Source organism: Theropithecus gelada, chromosome 9, assembly GCF_003255815.1.
Source record: "Theropithecus gelada isolate Dixy chromosome 9, Tgel_1.0, whole genome shotgun sequence".
NCBI lineage: Eukaryota > Metazoa > Chordata > Mammalia > Primates > Cercopithecidae > Theropithecus > Theropithecus gelada.
In genome coordinates, this window is record NC_037677.1 from 109,965,260 (window position 1) to 109,972,780 (window position 7,521).

Consider the following 7,521-nt stretch of genomic DNA (forward strand, 5'->3'; position numbering starts at 1 on the left):
TCCCTCATTTTTCTGCTTTGAATGGGAAGGTCATCTTAGTGTCTCTGGAACGATAGCCCTTCCCTTATCGTACAACAGGTGGTTTTGGCAAAGGTGGGTTTTTGTAGCAGAGTTCCCCCCGACTCAAGGAGAAAATAACACAGTCATTTTTGGGGTCTGTTTAGTCTCAAAGGGAAACGACTTACTAATTAGGGTAAGAGACTTTACAAAAATATGTTTTCGATTCCACTGATGGTCAGTTACAAGCGATAACACTGTTAAATGTAGTGCCTAATAAATCTGGGAAAACTACCCAATAAATGTAAGTAATAACAATGATTAACAATAAATTAAATGCAGAGAACCAGGAATGTACCACATTATTTTTAACTAGTTTGGACCATCGGGTTCTGATTATTCAGTTTGTCCTGTACACCTGGAGTTTATTAGAGTGTAATACAAACTAAACGGTCCCTCAGAGAGGCCACTGAAAGGACTTAGTATAAAACAATATACAAGTTTAATAGTGGTAACTGACCTTTCTTTCTTTTACAAAAACATATCTTTGTAACTTGAGCCCCAAGGAAATGTAATGCTTTTTACCTAATCCTGATTGTTAATTTTCCTTTTATTTAATTTAGAAGGTTTCATTTGTTTCATGAGATAGGAAGATACAATTTATATTCAATAATTCTTCCTGCTCTGGAAAGAGATCCAAAATGGCTAAATATTTCTTTCCTTCTGCCGTGTCTATTACAAGAAGAGGGAAGAACAGACACGCAGTGCATTCGCTATTAATGGCAGCTGGTTAAAACCCACATTTTAAAATAGCCAGATGAAATGGGTACATGTGTTTATAATCAAGGTACATTTGACTAATTTTCCCTAAACCTTTAAATATTACTCATTCTCAAATACCAGAAAATTGGGCTCTTTCACATCTGAGGGCAGGAAGGCAGGCTCTCTGATGGGAGAAGCTTTTCCATCATTTCCTCGAATGCCTATCTTTCTGATGCTGTCTAATAAGACTACCGTATTTCAACGACAGAATCCTTCGGTTTTTATGACATCTCTGTGGGTAGATATCTTTCTCATTTGGACATTGTTCTAATACGTTTTCAGTGTTTTCCGGAAGGGTGTTTTCGGTGCCGCTCTACCTCGGGTTTCTTACTTTCTCCATCCCATATTCTTGTCCCCAGACTGAATGTATTTTCCACAAAGGGAATCTTAACAAGGGTCAACTCTTGTAAATGTCTGAAACCTGAGGTGCCCCCAACAAAGCTGAGGTCTGGCAAACAGTCCATAAAACCCTGCCTTAAAATAATTAAATGAAATGGTTACCAGGGAGGGCAAGAATGGCATTGCCCAAGGCGTCAACAGAGCGTGAGACTGTTTTCTTTAGCCCGCTAATCAATAGGGCTGGCCTGAGGCCTCCCGGACCCCTTCGGTAGAGCCCCAAACTATATCTCATGAGCTGACTGTCAACCTTCATTTCATAATCAAAACCATTTTTGTTCAGAAGCTGGTCTTTATCTCAAAAGATTGAGAGAGTTCAACTTACATTTAGAAGAGGATTCTGCTGCAGAGGGAGGGTGGCTTGACTTTCTAAACAGAAGGCTCAGGTCAAAGCAAAAGGTGGATTGATTTCTCTATCTGCTCAAGAGAAATTGTACTCCATGGGCAAAGAGGGGAGGTTTGAGTTCTTGAAGGAGCATCAGGTAATTCACCCTGACTCTCCCTTGGCTGGGTGGGGGTGGGGAGGAGGGGAAGAGAGGGGAGAGACATGGAGTTTCTAGATGCTTTGAGAATCTTCCCTGGGAGAAGGTAGCTAATTATCTCACAACAGAACTGGGAAGGCCTCTCTTCTCTCCTAAATTGTTTAATAACGTGACAACTACTCTTCCCTTAGGATGTTTTGGGTGCCAAACACTGTGCTAAGGGTTGACACGCATCTACATATTTAATCTTCATGCTGACTCTATGGGATACGTGCTGTTAACCCCTCCACTTGACATCCCAGTGTTTCCCCACCTTGTTTGGGGGCCCGCTAGAGGATAGCCAGTTGTGGTGACCATGAACCTGCACTAGTCCAATCTCCTGCTGCGAGGAGCATAAGCAACTGGTGCTCTGGTTACTGGCTCTCCAGACCCACCACCAAGTTTGTGCTGAGGCCATGGTTCCTGTGAGCTGTTCCCAGCCAATGACTGAGTGTGGGGACGCACAGAGGCTTATTTCTGAGAGATCTAAGACTCTTCCAATAGGCAACTTTGGCTTGAGGCCTCCCCGTCAGCCTGGTCAACCCTTTTTTGAGCTGGCCGGCTGCCTGAGGCTTCCTACTCAGTCTTCCTTCCTCCTTCCTTTCCAGGGGTCAGGTCTGCATCGCAGTCTGAAGTCTCCCCTGCCTTCTCCAGAGACCTCCCTTTCTTCTTCCCAGTCCTTTCCCCAATAATCATGTCTACTCCTGTCTTAGAAGTCTGCTTCTCAGAGGATCCAAAATCACACCACTCAACATAGCAAGAGCCATCACCCTGAGTAATGGTGGGCTCTAGACTTTGCTTTTCAATTGTTCTAGGTCCTGTGACAGCTTTGCCAGGCAGCCTGAGTGTCCGAGGAGGAGGCAGTGACTCCCTTTCCCAGCTAGAAATCTCTGTAGGGAGGTCACACCTTGCTCCCTGGTTCTGATGTTTTTGGCCTTCTCAGGCACCTGTGTTCGCTTGGCCTCCCTTCCCCTCCTCTGCTCTCAGCCTTGCTCTTGCCTTAACCTTTCTCCAGATGGAGCCCAGTTGCCTTGCCGCTTTCCCACGTTGGAGGCCTAGCAGGACTCTGGCTGTACTCTGTTCTTCTCTGGATGAAAATTCTCCTCAGTCCTCTAAAGTCTGACTAGAATCTCTCCCTCCCTTCTCAGATTTGGAGAGGGCCATAGTTCTAAGGATAGGATTGGGAGCTGCACTGAGTAGGTTCAAAGCCCAGCTCTATGACTTAACTGCTGTGTGATCTTGGTGAGTTACTTAACTTCTCTGAGCCTCAGTTTCTTTACTTGTAAGACAAGGATAGTAGTATTATCTAATTTGTGCTGTTCTTGTAAGGATTAAATGAGTTATTGAATGCAAAGTCCTTAGCTCAGAGGCTAGCACATATAAGGACTCAATACATGGTAGCTATTTCTTGTGGTTAGAACTGTCATATTATTATCTAACCAGCACCTCTCTAGGGATCAAAGATAGGAGTCCAGACCACTTTTTCCACTAGTTTTAAAGCTTAATTTTCTCCTAAAAAACCAGAGGAATTGCTTACTCAATCAGATGTCAACAGGGATCTCCATATTTCAAGTGAAGTATTCTTCCATGAGAGTTGGGGTTTTAGGAGGTGACACCATTAAAGTCCTGGGGAAACCTTGGCAGTTTGAATGTGATCTTTCATTTTTGTTGTTGTGCAACTCCTCCGAAAGAAAGGCTCCAGAGGAGAGAATGAGCTCCACATTTAATAGCTTGCTTCTGGGAAGAACTTGAAATATCTTTTTGGTCCTCCAAAGAAGACTAAAATGGTGCTCCTAGTCCTTCCTTCTGCCTGCATTTTGGAGATGAAAGCCAGGTTTTTTGTTTTTTTTTTAAACAAAGATGTGTATTTATTAAAGACAGTTATTTTCACTCACTAGCTTTTGGTGGGAATTGCATTCATTCCTTTAGAAATTTGCTAAGTTTCCCAGGCCAAGAGGGTGTGTCCTTCCCAATAAGACACAGAACGCTCTTTAGCCCTGGCTGTTGCTTCCTATTGTCTCAGACAAAGTACGGTTTCATGTTGTAACCATTATTTCATGTACCTTGCAGCCAATAAAATAATCACAGAGAGAGATGATTTGGTCTCAGTGCTTAAGTCATAAAGTCTCTCTGCCATCAGAGATGGAGGTTTAATTGTGAGTGACGTTGGATGAGAACCTGGTTCTGGGCTGTACCAGAGTTATCCAGCTGTTCTTTCATCACACATCCAAAAAGCCAGTCAGACTTTTCTCCAGCTCATCTGTGCATTCTTGATCCTGCCTCTAACATTTTATTTCGAATTCCCCTGATAGCCTCAGTGAAAGTTCCCAGCAGAGATTGATTGCAGGGCATGACCCAAATTTGTAACTGGCCACAAAACGCTGTAAAACAAAGTTCACCGAATACCTTCCAGCTGATTGTAAGTGATTTTTGAAAATGATCTGGTTGTGTTTTTCTTCTTCTTTTTTCCACATAAAATGTCTGAAAAGAAGGACTTTTCACCCAGCTCTGATTTTTGTAACATCATCTGTAAAGCCTGACAACACGGACTGCATGGAACGAACTGCAGGTGGTGGCAGCAACCCGGCCTCGCTAGTGGAGTTTTGTTTGATGGGACATGACTATTTAACAGAATGAGAGCAGAGGGTAGGCGTCCTGGTAAGGGAGGATGACGATCTGGTTAATAGAAACTCTTGGAAAATTCCTTAGTCTTCCTAGTGTGTCTTTTCTTCATTTGTAAAATGAAGGAGAGCATTAGTCAAGCTCTGTCTTTGCGGAACCCTGTATCTTTCCTGAAAATGGAATAAGAGAGGTTTTTCCAGAGCTGCAAAATATAATTAAGTTACTTAAGAGAAGCTTCTTAATTTTCAGCTTTTGCTCACACATGTCTCATACTTTTGACACCTGCTATTAGCTAAAAATGAATAAGCATCAAGTATGCTAAAGAAAAAATTAAGAACTGTGGTCTTAAAGAATTTACCTTCTCTGGTGTCCTGAACACATGCAATTTAGTCATATTTTTATCAATAAAATAGTTCCTGGTTCATATCATGGAATGAAATGGATCAGAAAGTATTTGCTGTAGACTCAGGCATGTCTGGGCCTGCTGGGAAACCAGTGGACTGTTCCCTGTCAAGGTCTGTTTCCATGAGGAAGTGAGGAGCTGCCTGGTTAAGAGCTTGTCCTAGGAAAAAGATAGTGAGAGCCATGAATTAGGGCCAATAGAGCAGTACTGGGGTAGGAGGGGGTTCTCTCATTTAGAGAGCCTTTTCATTCTGCCCCCAAGCCTTATCCCTGTGTCCCCAGACATGGGAGCTCTGCGGATGCTAACAGAGAAGGCACTGATCATACAAAACAACAGTGACCTTGGTGCTAATGGCTTTAGTAGCCTCAGGAGAATGGGTCATTGGTACCATTGGTATCACCCTTAACATCAGTGGCATTAGTACAGACTTTGGCTGTGTTCAGTGGGCTGGGGCATTGACACTGATACCCTCGCATCAAATACCATCAAGATCTGTGATACCATCGCAGGACTATGAGCACTGGAAGTTACACTGAGTATCCCATGGGAGCCTGCAGCAGTGTTGACTTCATAGGGCCATGGGCAGCAGGGCAACCTGAGAGATACGTGAGCCACCCGTTGTGATGTGGCCTGGGCTGGGAGCACAGAGAAGCCATCAGTCATTTCATCCTGTTGGCAAGAGGGAGCCACTGAGAGTTTTTGAAGGAGGGACTCTTGGTCAGAATTGGACTTCAGGATGATGCTCTGGCTTTGTAGGGGGCAGGTTGAACAGAGGGGCAAGGGAAGATAAAGGCAGGGAGACCAACTGGGGGGGCTATTTACAATAGTCCACTTTAGAGATTCGTACTAAGGGCCTGAGCAAGGCTGAGGCTTACAGGGGGTCATAGCAAAACTAGGGCAGGCACCCCATTCAGCTGAAGGGATGTCTTATCGATCCCCAAGGGGCACCTTGACATCAAGTGAGTTTGGGACTCCTGCTCCCTGGGTTTGTGCCACACATCTGGTGACACAAGCCAGAACCAACTGGGCAGGCATTAAGGAACCTAGTGAACCCACTGCTACAAACCCAAGCCATTGCCCTCACCTCAGTGCCAAGCTACCTGCTCTTTGGGGCTGCTTTAGATTAAAAGGGATAAAAGATGGGGCAGAAATGGCCTATAATCCATGGGCAGTAGAGTGCTCTGGTCTCCTGGGGAAACACTGGGGTCTTCTTTGGGTATATAAGGTGCTAGAACCAGGATGGCAACGAGGGATCTAGCTCCTATGCAAACATTGCCTTCCCTTCAACTGGAATTAATCAAGAGCTAGGCTTAGCTTGAGCTGCTTTTCCTAGAGCTGTGCATGTAAGTGTTGACACAATCCCAAATGATCCCATTTCTTTATTTTCCCTTTTATATGGGGACAAAGGATTATTTTTCTAGCATCCAGAGGATGAAAAATGAAGTGATGTGGATAAAAGAAATGGAAGCCTATTGTTTAATAGAAAGAGACCTGGGCAGGTAGGGAGCCAGGAACCCTGAGCCCTATTTCTGGCCCTGCTTCTGATTTGCTGCATTGACTTAGACACTTATTTGCTCATCTGTACAATGAGAAGTTTGGACTTGGTGATTGTGAAGGCCTCTTCCAGCCTACATGCTCTGAGTTTTAGCTTCAGGAGAAGCAGATTCCCTGCTTCTGGTTAAGGAGAAATGTCTTGCCCATTTCTGGTCTCTTTAGTGAGAAAATATGAATAGAGGTTGAGAGTTCAGACTCTGGGTTTGGAACTTGACTCTACAACAAGCAAGTTGGGGCCTTGGGCAAGTTCTTTAACCCATCTGAGCTTCAGGGTCTTCTTCTGTAAAATTGGCCCCAAATACATACTTCAGGGTTAGGGCAAGGTTTCCACAGAAAATGCTTTGAACACAGGGTATGGCATACATGAAGCCCACAATGAATGACGATGGCTGGCATTGGTGTTGGTGTTGTTGTTGAAAGGACTAAATGTGGAACAAGGCATCCTGATGTCTGAAGCTGGATCCGGAGGGGGTTACTGGCACCTCCTGTGTCTACACCTTTCCCTGTGGAGTTGGGTTCTTCATCTGCTGGACAGTCTCCTTTGTCCTCTGTAAGTTGAGGCTCATCAAGGGGAGAACTGCAGAGTTCTCAGGCAGGAAAAATATACCACTTTCTTTTCATGTTAAAGATCCAGTCAATGGGCAATGCATAATATCAGAAAATACAGACAAGTAAAAGTCCAGAGATGAAGAAAGCATATTTCCACTGTGGTAGGCCAAACAATGCCTCTTTCCCTGATTCCCAGAAGATATCCATTTCCTAATCCCCAGAACCTGTGAATATGTTACCTTATAAGGTAAAAGGGACTCTAAAAACATGATTAAGTTAATGATCTCGAGATAGGGAGATTATCCAGGATTATCTTGTGGGCTGAATGTAATCACAAGGGTCCCTATAAGAGGGAGCCAGGAGGGTCAGAGTCGGAGAAAGTGAGGTGATGATGGAAGCAGAGGGAGAGATGGGCATGTGATGACAGAGCAGAGGTCAGAGTGATTTGGAGCTGTGAGCCAAGGAATGCAGGTGGTCCTTAGAAGGTGGAAAACACAAGAAAATGGAGTCTCCCCTGGAACTTCCAGAAGAGGCCCCATGAAACTTTTTTCAGACTTCTGACTTTCAGAACCAGAAGATAAATTTATGTTGTTTTAAGCCACCAAGTTTGCAGTCATTTGTTATATCAGTAATAGGAAACTAATACATGCTCCTCCC